Source organism: Microcebus murinus, chromosome 6 (assembly GCF_040939455.1).
Source record: "Microcebus murinus isolate Inina chromosome 6, M.murinus_Inina_mat1.0, whole genome shotgun sequence".
NCBI lineage: Eukaryota > Metazoa > Chordata > Mammalia > Primates > Cheirogaleidae > Microcebus > Microcebus murinus.
Genome location: NC_134109.1, coordinates 57,051,152 through 57,064,473, shown reverse-complemented (window position 1 = coordinate 57,064,473; position 13,322 = coordinate 57,051,152). Strand labels below are relative to the sequence as shown.

General features: G+C 39.2%; 1 pseudogene across 1 annotated transcript; it reads right to left on the bottom strand.

Annotated features, from left to right (window-relative positions):
• Window positions 1-11,552: 11,552 nt before the first annotated feature.
• LOC105872795 (heterogeneous nuclear ribonucleoprotein A3 pseudogene) lies at window positions 11,553-13,025 on the bottom strand (annotated as a pseudogene). The gene has a single exon (XR_001154747.3). The product of XR_001154747.3 is annotated as a heterogeneous nuclear ribonucleoprotein A3 pseudogene (transcript).
• Window positions 13,026-13,322: the final 297 nt, after the last annotated feature.

The following is a 13,322-nucleotide window of genomic DNA, read 5'->3' as shown; positions in this document are numbered from 1 at the left end:
AAACAAAATGGAGATGAATGAGGATATCAATAACATAAAGGTAGAATTTAATGTTAAAGGCATTAAACCTAGAAAATAATAAATTATAGGCACAATTTATGAGGAATATATAGCTACCAAAACATTTTATATACCAGCTAATACAGAAGATGAATAAATAGATAAAAATGATTTGAAAATCAAGTAGAAAATGAAAACACAAATGCTATTTTAGTGGAAAACTTCAATACACCCGTTTCAGAAATAAGGACATAGAGAAAGAATACAGTTAACACATCCTTGGGTCAGAGAAAATACTTTTTATTCTATACAAAAATTATAAAAATTAGTCATGTGTTTAAAAAGAATTTAATAATTCTAAAAAGTAGAGATTTAACAGACATTTTAGAAGTTATATTCTCTGATTATAATCTTATAAAATTATTAAAAATTTTAAAAGTTATTCAATAAATCTTAGCAATGTGGAAATAAAAAATCATATTCATATATAATCCCACTGATTGAAAAGAAAATCAGATTTGCAAAAGGAAGCAAATTAAGTAGAGATCACTTCATTCCTAAATCTAATAGAACACAGTGTAAGTTTTGCTTCATTATTAAAGGCCAAATAATAAATGAAAAAGTATAATATAAGTCCAGGTACTGTTAAAGAGATCAAGGGAACAGAATAGAAAGTCTGACAGTAGACATAAATGCATGGAAGAATTTAGTGAAATAAAAGCAGTTTACCCAGCCATGGTGATAGGATGAATTATTCAATATTTTTGGGGGTGAACAACCAGTTATCTACTTGGAAGAAAAATAGCTCTCATAACTTGCAATATACATCAACACAATTTTTTGATAAATTAAAGACTTAAGTACTGAGGGAAATGATATAGATCTTAAAAAAATATAAGTGAATATTTATAAAAATACTAGCTATGGAAATACTTTCTAAGCACAACTATGAATATAGAAGTAAAAATAGCTAATACATTTAATACATTTCAACTCCTAAACATTTAAAACTTTCATACTTCTAAACTCCATGGACAAAAGTAAAAGGTAAATAATAAACTAGGAAAATGTATCAGCTGAAGAGTTGATAGGCAAGGGCTTAAAGTTTTTAATATATAATTATACTTAGAAATCAATAAAAGACAGTAATCAGGGAAAGGATGTGAACAAGCAATTCTCAAAAGGAGAAATGGAAATAATAAAGAAACATACAAAGCTATAGGGCCTCAAATTAATGATCCAAAAATATATATATTTCAAAGAAATGTATATATGCATGTATACATACACACACAAAAATTAGATATCATTTTTTACCTATCAAATTTCTAAATTATGTTAATATTCACTATTGATAAGGATATTGCAAAAAAGCACTTTGAAAGTCTACTGTTGGAAGGTTTGGTATTTGTGGGTTATAATTTCAAAATATATTTTGGCTTCTAGAATATTTCATTTAGAAAATAATAACTGGAGATATTGATAATAGAAGTCTCAATAATTTCAAATAATTAAAAACAATCTAATTTCTATTGATACTACATGGGTTAAATAAATAATATAATCATACATTCATATAAGTATGTAGTTATTTACAATAATGTTGTAGGATGATATTTAATAATGAGGCCCAATATTCATGATATATGATTAGGTAAAAAATGATAGATAACACAACCAGGTATAAAGTAATTTTTGAAAACAAAATAATTTTTAGAAAGAAGATCAGAAAGGTACTTTTATTTTATTTATTTGTTTTTAAGTCCTGAGATGTTAAGTGACTGGAAAGGTACCTTTAAAAACATAAATAATAGGCCGGGCGCTGTGGCTCACGCCTGTAATCCTAGCTCTTGGGAGGCCGAGGCGGGCGGATTGCTCAAGGTCAGGAGTTCAAAACCAGCCTGAGCAAGAGTGAGACCCCGTCTCTACTATAAATAGAAAGAAATTAATTGGCCAACTGATATATATATAAAAAATTAGCCGGGCATGGTGGCACATGCCTGTAGTCCCAGCTACTCGAGAGGCTGAGGCAGGAGGATCACTTGAGCCCAGGAGTTTGAGGTTGCTGTGAGCTAGGCTGACGCCACGGCACTCACTCTAGCCTGGACAACAAAGCGAAACTCTGTCTCAAAAAAACAAAAAAAACAAAAAAAAAAAAACCAAAAAAACATAAATAATAATTTAATGTGGATCATGACATTTATAGTTAATTTTTATTATAATTTTCTTTGCTTTTTTAATGTGTACTATTAAATAGAGTTATAAAGAACATTAGTTTTTGGTAAAAATAAAGCTATTTGTAAGAAGATTATAATACCGTCAGATTCTTTTATCCATGTGTGTATACACAAACACACACACACACACACACACACACACACACACACTGTTTGGTATGTACTCAACTTAATTTCCAACATCTTCTACTTGAAAAATATAAATTCTTTGAGTGTAAGACTTGAAGGCTTATATTTGTGCTTATTTTTGATTTTATGAAGCAGATTTAGATTTTGAAAGAAAAATATCTGCGGTTGACTTCCTCAATTTTTGTCAACAATTTTGGGGTGTGTGCGTCTGTGTGTTTTGCAAGTAAAATTCTAACATTGCTGAGCTGGACATGGTGTGTTTTATTAATGAAGTGTCAGATAGTCAAAGTTTAATTTTAAATTCATTAGGAAATTTATTCCTGAGATACTCAAAAGCTAATATCAGGTTCCACAAAACCTGCACAGAAACCTTCAGAAGTTTTTTTTTATTTAATATTCCAAAGAAAAAATATTTCAAATTATGTAACCTCTCCTTAAAACTCATTTTCTAAAGGTCAAAACTGTGAAAGCAAGAAACGTGAAAACAACCCTCTCTTCTCCAAGCTACTCTTTGGCGTTTCTAGGCAGTCTCTTACCTATTCTTAGAGTCAGCCCAGATAAGGCTGTGAGGTAGAGAAGGACATGGTAAGAATGTGTTAGATTCTGAAAGGTTGTTTTTGGCCAGCCATGTGTTCACCAGTGGAGAGTGACTCAGAGGGATTTCACCTCACCATAGAGCTATGAGTAAGAATCTTTAGAATCAGGGAAACTCTCTTTCTTCTTGGGAAACTTTTCCCTGGGTGGATCAGTTTTAAACCTCATCCAATGTCTGTTGAGGCAACTCAAGACCACCCACCCTACTTTGCCATCAATAATGTACTATTGATAACATTTTAAATGGGGTGAACTGAATGCATGAAAAAGTTGCACATTTAGGAGCTCCAAGTTACTTAATATATTGCAAAAAGTAAACTTTGAAGGAGCAAATACAGAAGAGAACACCCCAGTGGGAAGGAAACAGTGAACATGTGGCTGGTCAGTCCCATGTGAGGGCCCAGCTTCACCCCCAGATCTGCAAATTTGGCTTGGCTGTCTGAGTCATGCCCTCTGCTTCTGAGTTCTGGGATATACTGCTGCTCTTGGTTATTTTTGTGAGGGTAAGAAGCTCTGTTAGTTGAAACAGGTAGGAACTTTTAAAAAAAGTTTTACTAATATACAAACATAATGAGTGAGAAGTGCAATGTTTGGGGGATGGTCACGCTTGAAGCTCTGACTTGAGGGGGGAGGGGGCATGCACAATATATGTAACCTTAACAATTGTACCCTGATAATATGCTGATATAAAAAAAAAAAGAGTCAAATGTAAAAAAAAAAAAAGTTTTACTAATATTATTACTTAGAAATGCAAAACCGTAGTAAACAAAGAAAATACAAAACCATGATAATCGAGCATACTTCATTCTTAACCCGGCAAGCAAAATCAGCCTTTGCTTTCCTCTTTGGCTTGTTTTCCCTCACCTTCCTCCTGTATGTTCATTGCTCTGAGGTGGGGAGAAGGCTGGAGTGGGAGCTGGAAGATCAGAAGGCTGGATGGTGTATAAATGGATGGATCATTCCTGGACTTCAAGGTATTTATCCCTTCTCTAGGAGCATATTGATTTAAAGAAGAAGTGACAACAACAGCCAGGAGAGCCATGTAACTCTGTCTGTCTTATTTTCTTTTTGTTGTAAGGTGTTCAATTATTGGAACAAGATCAACATTAAACCCTGAGGGAATTTGATTGATCAAGGTCTTAAAATTCAAACACAGTTATTGTGTCTATAACTCTCTTTGAGTTTGGGCAGCAGAATAAAGCAACTTCTCTTTTACTGTGTAAGTTTAAAAATAAATACTGAGATCCCTGAGCAGGTGGTCATTTGTAGTGCTGTTTTTCTTGACATGGACTTTGGTTTTCTAATTTAGAGAGAGTCAGAGAAATGAAAAAACAGGGAAGACTTGATACTGATGGGTAGAATTTCATAAAACTACAGAACATGAAGGGACCTTAGAGTAGACAACATCAGCCTCCAAACCTATAGAAAAGAGAACAGAAGGTTGAAGTCACATCCTTAATGTCACATTAGTAGCAGAATTAAGACCAGATAGAACAAGTTAATTCCACGTTCTAGAAGTTACAGATTCCAAAGTTATTTTGCTTTTTGTAAGTAATAACTGATATGATGTTGGCATATAAATATATACTTTAAAACTCTTTTCTATTTCTCTTCCTGTCTCTCTTACTGCCTTCACTCTTCCTTTTTTTCTGTCTCTTCATCTTTTTAAGTATGTATAAGTCTCGCAAAGGAAAGGAACAACCTTTAACAATGAACAAAATAAATTTCAAGTTTTCTCCTCTTATTGTTCAAGCGTCATTTGTGATTAATTGACCATCCACATTAGAGCCAAAAATGAATTTGCATGTATAGAAATTCCATGTATAAAATCTATCTAACTCATAAATTAAGGTAATGGGGAGATAGAATTTCTTTACAATAGATTTTCAGAACTACCTTCCAACAGGTGACACCTACCATATATCGATTTCTCAGAGAGTGTGGAAAGATGCAGGCCACTGAATTAATTTATAGCTCCCTATCCTGCAGTCTTGGGAAGTATTTAGCCATATTTTTCCTGTAAGTAAACTCTGCCTGGAAATTACTTTTGGAATTAGCCACATTACTTCTTTCTAGCCACTAGAGTGTCATTCAATAAATTGCTCCTTAAGTGTTCCTTAGTGGCTTGAAAGAATTAATAAACTTGAGAATCTGCCTATAATTTGTTAAAAAGAAGACAACTCCATATTGCAAACATTTCTGAAAAGTAATTCCGTTTTTAGGTTTGTTCATTCATTCAGCAAAGGCTCTTTATTAGGCACTGGGGAAACAAGATAAACAAAATAAATCATTGACTCTAAAAAAATAAGTCTAGCAAGACAGTAACAAGTGATAATTACATATAATGTGATATTACCTTGAAAGAGGCATACACAGGGTTACTTAAGTAGATTGGGCTGCAGTGGTAGTAGTGGTGGTGGTGGTGGCGTGGATGGCAGAGACAACTGATAGTGGTGGGGTGGTGGGATGGTGGGGAAGAGGACAGACATGGTGGTACCAGGGGGGAGATGATGGGGTGGTGGAGGGTGATGTTGATGGTGTGGGTGTGGATCACAGAAAACTTCTTGAAGCAGGTCATTGCTGCGTTGAGCTCTGAAAGATAAATAGGAATTAGCCAAATGAAGGCATAGCATGTACCCTTAGTCTTGCCCCTTAGCTTCCCAAACATATATGCAATGTATTTTAGTTCAAAATTCCAATTTACCTAACGTGAGAATAATTCTGAGGTTCTTCCGGTTCTCACCTTTGGCTCGGCTCTCCTGTTGTGTGATATGCATCTTATGCATGCCTCATCACAGCTCTCTGAACATTTGTAACCTATTCCACTGGAGAATGTATTACATGCCACGATTTTTGGCCTCCTGTCAGTGTTTGATTCAAAGCTTTACCTTCTCCATCGCCTTTGCTCTAGCAAGAAGTATGCCATGCATCATCAGACTGCCTCGTAACATTGACACTTTTATATATCCCCGAGAAATAATTTCTGTAGCTGAAAAGCCTAAAAAGTTTGTAGAGCAGGATTTTGGAAAAATAAGCAAAATAAAGACAACTTGTTAAAGTCTCCAGTGTTGATGCACTTTACAAAAAATGGCATTCAGGGGACTAAGGTCACTGAGGTGAGAAAAATGATGCATGAGGCTGTCACATAAATCTCATCTGTGTCCTATAACTTTTAATCTGTTCCACGTCAGTAGGGATTTGAAATGCCTGGCCAACATGAATGGGGCAGTCAGGATATTCCTCAAGGGATCCTCAGAAGAAATGTAGATTTTTGTATCTTTCTTGATATAGAGACTAAGAAACCATGAGGTCATTCTTGATACCTTGGCATGTACTGGCCTCTGCTTAACACACCCACATATCCACATCTAGTCTCCTGAGCAGGTGTTTTCATTTAAGTTCCCACCAACATGTTCTCTATTTTACTAATAAATATTATTCTCTTCAATTGCCTTCCTAGGTATCAAAAACTATGTATATTTTATCTTCTACAAAATTGATGGATGATAGAAGACACAACTTGAATTGAAATGAAAAATCAGTCAAGTAGTGGTAGAATTAGAATAGTAATAGCTATTATTTAGTGCGTGCTTATTCTATGCCAAGCATTGTACTAGCTGAGTGAAGAATTCACACTTATACCTACCAGGTGTGCATTATAACTTCACAAGTAAACATACACATTTGTAAAGGTGAAAGGATTTTCAAAGATCATGTATGAGAAAGTAGGAAAAGCAGGATTTGAACCCAGAGCCAATGTTCTTTCTGCCACATTAAATCAATGTTAATAGTTCATAGATGTACACGACTTAGAAATTTGCTAAATCAGCCTTCACTGCACTTGTACTATAGATGTTCTCTAAATATGAAGCAGATAAATTAGGTCTTTTAAAAAGACATTTAGATATATGGCCATTAGAATGGAAAGTTTGAAAACTGTAATGCAGGAGACTTTGTAGTGGAAAGGAGGAAAATTTCACAGAGAAATGGAACCTAAACTAAAATCTTAAAAATAAGTATATTTAAAAATAAGTATGTAGAAGACAGAGGAGAGGATATTTTAGGAAAAGGGAGGGATATTACTTTGAGGAAATGTCACACATGAGGATATCCATAAAGAGTGATAATAATTTTGAGATTTTCCGGTGATTGTCATTTCAAACCTGAGCAGGACCAATATGGGAGGTCAGGGCTGGGCAGCTAGTAAGAAGGGCTCACTGGTGAGTGAGGAAATGGCTTTGTAGGGTCCCCCAGTTACTCTCCACCCCTGCTTCTTTCTGTGTCCTAAAACAGGCAAAGAGACTGAGATTATACTTAATCTTCTGCTGGGGGTGATCTCTGAAAGAACTGGTTTCCCCTCACTTTTGAAAGAAAAAGAATCAGAGAATTTCCTTGTAATGATTGCTTTTCAATTAAAAGTCGCCAAATCTATGTATGCAAGAACACCAATGCCAATCAGTGGCTTTGGAAGGGGAAGCTCTTGTGGACTATGTCCTGATTTTCACTCTGGAAAATCACAGAGTGCTGGAGGCCAGCACTTCAGCCAGCTGCAGGTTTTTCCCAGCAGGCTTGAACCCAAACGAAGTCCTTGATCATTCCCAGGCACTGATAAAGTATCTAGGTTGTTGCCCAAAACACTGAAAGAAACTGGTCCCAGCCCTGAGCAAAATTCCTTAAACCTCGTACAAACTCCATACCCTGACCCCCTCATTGCGGACATGCCCAGGTAGAGCACCCCTTCTCTCCAGGTGTCTGTGGGGAAGATTTCTGTAGCCCTCTGTAAGTAAGTTCTAATAAATGCTTTTCACTGATGACCCTGGCCTTTAGTGCTTCTTTCTCTGGAATCCCATCCAGCCCCATCTCAGGGTGGTTTGGGGCACCGTGGGAGCTCCCCCTTTTGCCGCTTTTGGGGGGATGATTCCAGCTGCAGGTTTGGCGGGACAAAATATTTGGCGGGACAAACTACAAAATATTGTAGTTAGGATTACAAAGAAATGGTTTGGGAAAAAGAGGGACCGACGGGGAGATGAGGCCGCAGCGGTGTGTGCAGAGCTCTGTGGCCCGCTTCCCCGGTGCGTGCGGCTGCGCGGGAGAACCGAGCTGCCTGCCCCGAAAGCTGCAGCGCGCTTGGCTAGGCTGACCCAGGACGTAAGACTGCGAAGGGCTGGCCAGGAAGCCGGGTGGCTCTTTGCGGGGATAGCTGGCCCCGGTGGTGGGCAGCCCTCCTGGAGGCAGGGCCTCAGCTGGCGGCCAGAAGCAAGGTGTGCAAGTTGGAAGAGGAATTACTACTGGAGAGTGACATGCAAACCACCGCCCCTCTGCGTTACCCACGCGGCGGGAAGGGAAGAGGGGGGCTGTGATAAGAGGCACCGGAGCCCGCAGCAGCCTCAGTCGGGCCCCGGGGGGCGCCCTGGGCCCTGGCAGCTCGAAGCCCAGCAGCTGGCAGTGGAGAGATGGAGAGAAAAAAAAAAAAAAAAAAAAAACAAGAAAAAAAGGGGGAGGGGGCGGGGCAGAGAAAAAAGGTGCACTCCAGACTCTCTGACACCATCCCTGTCCCCTCAGTGAGCCCTTCCGGAGGGGCTGGTGGAGCAGGTCTGTTTTTTTCTTGGCGGGATCACTTATTGACTGTATTGGTGCCTCAGGGAGGCCGAATTAATATCACGCCCCTCAAAGATTTGTCTCCCAAGCTTTGAACGGCAACCGGCATGCCTTGGGGGCCTTGAACATGGAAACAGCTGCAATGAGAAAAGGGGTCCCACGGAACTGAAGGTCGCTAGACGTCCTCACAGCCTGTGCCCTTTTAAAAACTGAATGTTGTGTCTATATCCCAGACAAAGAAGCCAAATTAATCAATCCATCCCTCATTTACAAAAGCAATCACAGCTAATTGACCACATGGGAGATGACCCCTGATGGTCTACAATAAAATCATGGTTTTCAGGATGGGATGCTTGGTGGAAAGCTCTGCTAGTTAAGTCTTTTGGGAATTGTAATTTCAGGTCTTGTCACCCGCACTTGTATATACTGTTGGTGTGGGTTTTGTTTGCTGTGTCCCATACACTTAGGGAAAAGGACCTTGCAGGCATCTACCTCTTCCCACTGGCTAAGGGAACATTGCAGAAGAGGTGGGCATGTGAGAGTGTAAGAGCCTGAATTCAGCTATCCAGGCAGGTGGATTGTAGGTCCCCCAGTCCTCCACCTCGGCTTTCTATGTCCTTCCTGGCTGAAAATCACAGATGAAGTGCTTTGACCACTCTGTGACGTAGCCAGCTGCAGGTTTTCCCCACAGGCTTAAATCCAAACTGAGTCCTTGAACATTTCCAGGCACAGATAAAAGTATCTAGGTTGTTGCCCAAAACACTGAAAGAAACTGGTTCTGGCCCTGAGCCAAATTGTGTAAACCCTCATACAAATTCCATACCCTGACCCCCTCACTGCAGGCGTACCTCGATAGAGCATTCATTTTCTCTTGAAATCCACGATGAAGATTTCTGCAGCCCTCCATATGTAAGTTCCACTAATAAATGCTTTGGACTGATCATGCTGGTGGTTAGTCCTCCTTTCTTTGGAACCCCAACCAGCTCCATGTCAGGATGGTTTGGGGCACTCCTTCGTGAGAACTCACAAGCTGTCACCTCTGGGGTGATTACAGCTATGGGGGTGGCAGAATAAAGCAGACAAGGAGACTGAGATTATACTTAATCTTCTGCTGGGGGTGATCTCTGAAAGAACTGGTTTCCCCTCACTTTTGAAAGAAAAAGAATCAGAGAATTGTCCTTGTTATGATTGCTTTTAATTAAAAGTCGCCAAATCTATGTATGCAAGAACACCAATGCCAATCAGTGGCTTTGGAAGGGGAAGCTCTTGTGGACTATGTCAGACAACTGAGGTATGAAAAGGGTATAGTCATTACCCTCTTCCTTTGCCTTTAGAAAAACATCTGATACATCAAGATTCTTCAACCAGAAATCTTTCAAAGGATGAGGGTAATAAATGAGAATGTAATAGGTCTGATATTGGTATGGTCTCTATGGGAATTGGTAAATCAGCTAATAATTACCATAACTTTTGCAAGGTTCTAATGGAATTTGCACTTTGAGCTTTCTTCTGAAATAGTGTTTTTTTATGTTTTTCAAGTCCAGAACAAGAAACAAAGATGGTTTGAGGTAGTGTGGCAGTCTGGAGATAGATTAAGTATAAGAGAGTGAGTAGGTTTGACAGTGACACAGCCTGAAGTTGTTCAGTGCATGTCGAGGCATTTTTATAATCTCACAAGCTTTATAGTTGACTATGCCAATGCAACAAAAAGCAGCAAGACCAATATTCAGCTGGTATGCTGTGGCTTTAATATATCAATTGGCACCAATTTCTGATTGGTTGGTCATCTGTTCCATGGGGCCCATGCTGTACTTGTTGTTGAATATGTTAAAGACCCACCCTGGAATCAAGGCCAGCTACATTATATAGGGCCCGGTGCAGAAAGAAAATATGAGACCGCTTGTTCAAAAAGCAAGAAAATATTGCTGTTAAAGATACCAAAATATAAAGTTTCTCCTTTCTTCTGTAGTCTTCATCTCACCCTGTCATAATATTTTTAATTTACTATTTAATGTCATCTACATTTAGATAAATTAAAAATGGAATAAATAAATAAATTATTAAGCATTTTAAAATGGTGAGAGCAGAGCATTAAGCTGAGTGCAGGGCCCATGTGAATGTGGGGTTCTGCACACAAGTTGTATGCCCTCGACGCTGGTCCTATCTGGAAAGCAGAAAAGTCTCCAACTTTAGCAGCAACAAGGTGAGCATTTGGTGAGAACAGTCCTTTCACGGTAGAGAAAGAAAACAAGAAAGAAACCAGGGACTTTGTATATCCTATAACGGGAGACTCCTGGGTGCCAGGAGTACCAGGTTACCGTGCTGGGGGTGAGGGCACACAGCAGACAGGGAGTGTCCGCGTCAGCTAAGCACATGTTATGGTCTCTCTGAGACTCCTTGAGGAGGAATCGCAGAGGAGCAGATGGGCTGGAGACTAGAACCAGTAGGTGAATTCCCAAGTGGTTAAATTGACCCTGCCTATGAGCTACGAAGAAGTCTATGGGGTGAGAGACAGAAATTCCAAACTCTATTTTCTTCCCTGTTTGGTCAATATTTTTACTCAATGACGTGGGAGAACATTTACAATGAAATGGATCTGAGAGGGACAGGGAATCCATTGAATGACAGAAACGAATCAAAAAAGTCTTAGCGCTTCATTTCAGCCTTCCCAATCTAAGAGGTGTAGCTTAACATGGAAAAAAAATCATATAAACAAGGCACAGATATAGGATGTTGGCAAGGCAGCTTCATAGTTGTGCATGTAAAAAAGCCCTAGAGGCCTTATCATAACTATAGGAAATACTATGTGAGTCAGCAGCATGAAGTAGCTGGAATGAAATAGCTGATTTGCTATTGAGCTACATAAATAGAAGTGTAATATCTGGGACAAGGATGGTGATAATGAAATTCAACTCTGTGCTCTTCAGACCACACCTGTGGTGTTGTATTTAGTTTTCTTTTTTTTTTTTTTTTTGAAAAGTTAAAAATTCCTAAATTTTTTATTCCTGGTACCACTACCACAATTTACAGGGCAATATACCTGATGTAATGAAAAGAAAAAGAAAAAGACAAAGCTACAACAGATAAAAGACCTCAGGAATGTACATCTAATTGACACTACATTGCATTAATCAATAGCTGCACTTTTTGCAAACTGTGGCTATGACAGTCCTGAACAAGAAGGGTTTCCTGTTTAAGCTGCAGTAACTTTTCTGACTATGGATCATCGTTCCTTCTGTGGCAGATTTTTACAGTTCCTCTAATGCATTTGGGACGACTGTCTCAAAGTAACCTGCAGCTTTCCTGACAACTCCTCGCTCTCTCTCCTGCTAAGAACTGTAGCCCTTTTCTGCTGTTTTTAGAACCTTCTGCTACCATATCCACCACTTCCACCACCAGATCCATAACCACCACCATATGGACTGCCCGAGCTTCTTCCACCAAAACTGCCCCCTTTCATGTGTCCATAATTTGATTGCTGTTGTCCACTATAATTTCCAAAATCATTATAGTTCCCACCACCACCATAGTTACCACCTCCAAAATTTCCTCCTTCATTGTAACCATCATATCCTCCTCCACCACCGCCATATCCACCACCTTGGTTTCCATATCCTGGTCCACCACCATAGCCCCCTCTACTAGTATAACCAGGACCACCGCCATAGTTGCCACCATCACCTCCAAATCCATTGTATCCACCATCACCTCCTCCATAACTACCTCTGCTGCCACCACCTCCACCACCATAGCCTCCTCTTCCACCAAAGTTTCCACCACGGCCAAAATTACCTCCACCACCTCCAAAGTTTCCTCCACGACCCATAAAGTTGCCAGATCCACCTCCCCGACCTCTTTGCGATCCAGCAGACTGCATCTCTTGTTTTGAAAGGGCCTTTTTCACTTCACAATTATGCCCATTAATAGTGTGGTATTTCTGAACAACAATTTTATCAACAGTATCATGATCATCGAAAGTTACAAAAGCAAATCCTCTCTTTTTTCCACTCTGCCTGTCTTCCATAACTTCTATGGTTTCAATCTTTCCATACTTTTCAAAGTAGTCTCTCAAATTATATTCTTCTGTATCTTCTTTAATACCACCAACAAAAATTTTCTTCACTGTTAGATGGGCACCAGGCTTTACAGAATCCTCTCTAGAAACAGCTCTCTTTGGTTCCACAACACGCCCATCAACCTTGTGTGGTCGAGCACACATTGCTGCATCCACCTCTTCAACACAAGAGTAAGTCACAAAACCAAAGCCCCTAGAACGTTTTGTTTGGGGGTCTCTCATTACCACACAATCTGTGAGTGTGCCCCATTTCTCAAAATGTTCTCTTAAGCTATCATCTGTAGTTTCAAAGCTCAGACCACCAATAAACAGTTTTCTCAACTGCTCTGGTTCCTTTGGATCATGGCCCTCCATTTTGAGACCGGACTCGCCTCTTCCAACTCGAGTTCAATATGGGCTAGTTTTCTTAAAAGTGATGTAAACACATGAATCTAGGATTATTGGAACTGAGCAGGAAGAGGGTAGGGACCTAAAACAATGTAATTTAAAGAGCAGCAGAAAAATAGGATTATTTCATATTGCAGAAAGGAAAACTTGGTGGAGAGGGAGAAGGGGTGAAGTGAAAGGTGTTTCCAAATATCTGAAGTGCTCTCATCCAGAAGAGAAATTAGATTAACTAATTTAACTGAAGCATGAAACTAAAGCCAATGGTGACTACCAGAAGAGGATAGATTTCAGCTCAATGTTAG